Source organism: Pterocles gutturalis, unplaced genomic scaffold (assembly GCF_000699245.1).
Source record: "Pterocles gutturalis isolate BGI_N339 unplaced genomic scaffold, ASM69924v1 scaffold25272, whole genome shotgun sequence".
Lineage (NCBI taxonomy): Eukaryota > Metazoa > Chordata > Aves > Pterocliformes > Pteroclidae > Pterocles > Pterocles gutturalis.
Window position 1 is genome coordinate 388 of NW_010113520.1, and position 1,511 is coordinate 1,898.

Genomic DNA, 1,511 nt, shown 5'->3' on the forward strand with positions numbered 1-1,511 from the left:
ATGCTGAGCCGATGTTTTCAGGTGGGTGAGTTTGGGTTCAAGGCCAGAGAGAGTTTACAGCTGCAGTTTAAGCAACACCCTCAGTGAGGACTCATGCCATGGGAAATAATCCAGCAGCACTGGCCACAAGAAGGGACTTTGCTAGTCCCGTCCTGCCGGTGAGACATGCTTTGGGCATCGAGGCAAGCTGAGCCTACGGACCAAGTTCTGGGCCACATCACAACTATTTCCGTGACAAAACAGCCAAAGCCCAGCTGCTTTGTGACCAGCCAGGAATGCACCAGCACAGGAAGCGGCTGGTGTCAGTTTTAGCTCCTGTGCCCATCCTGCCCAGTAAGAGGGACGAAGGTGTAAGAGGACAAGTGCTGGTGACACCACGAGAAGGTCACAGGGCTGTTTTAGACAATTGCAACGGTTTCCAGTTCACAGCAGTATCTGTAGCACAAGCAATGCAACAAGTCCTCTGGTCCAAGAGAGACCAGAGACCCCTCACTCAATTTCATCCTCACCAGAAGCACCAGCACTGGCCCACTGGCCTATTTGGCTTTTCCAAGTGCTACCCCAGCTCCTGGCTGGAAACGAGGAAGAAACGTCTGGTAGACAACTAATTTTATTGGTAGTTAACCAAGAATATCCCTGGGCTTTGGGCTTCTCTCCCACCAAAGTGCGACCCCAGCCCACAAAAAAGCTAACATCCAGCCCCAGATCTCCCAAGACCTCATTTCAGAAATCTGCAATATTTTAATCAAAACCTGCTCAGGCCACCGTTACACTCATGATTGCACATAGCTTCCTCCACCTCAAAAGCACAAGTATCTTCGTTAACGCTCAAGGAGAGTGCCAAGCTTTTGGCACAGAACTGGGGTTTTCAAAGTCACCGCTGTCCCCTGCAACACACGCAAAGGCTGGAGCGACCCCGGGCAGGCTCCGGGTGCCCTGGGAAGAGCCATCGAAGTGACAGCACTCAGCATCGATTTGCGGTGTAGTCCAGTCACATCAAGTGGCAATAAAACCGTAAGTGGCTTCAGGATAGCAAACCCCATTGATGGGAGATGAACGGGGGCTTTTAAAGAGATCACTAAATCCCATCAGCGCTGCGCATACAAACCTCATTTGCTTTAAAGGCTCCTATTAAAGTGCCTTTTATTCCGAGCAACAGGACGTTTTAAATTGCAAAATAACTTCTCGGATCAGCCAGCCACCCTCTTCACTCCTGCTGGCCCGTGCAGAGAGAGGGGCTGTGACAAAAGCCAGCCCCTTGGGGACAAGGGGTCTCATACACTGTGTTTTGGGTGTGTGGAGGGGGTCTCCTGTGCCCCGGTGTGGGACTGCAGGTGCAGCAGTCCCGTCCCATGGCTTTGCCGTGGTGGGCAGGGTCTCCGTGGAGTTACCCAGGATGATTCCACCTTCCAGGGACCTCTGGAGACCCAAACCATGTCTTGTCCCCAGCAGCGATGTGTCCCAGTGGGAAGGGTGCTGGGGTGGCTCAGGCTTCGGTGTCATCCCGGCTC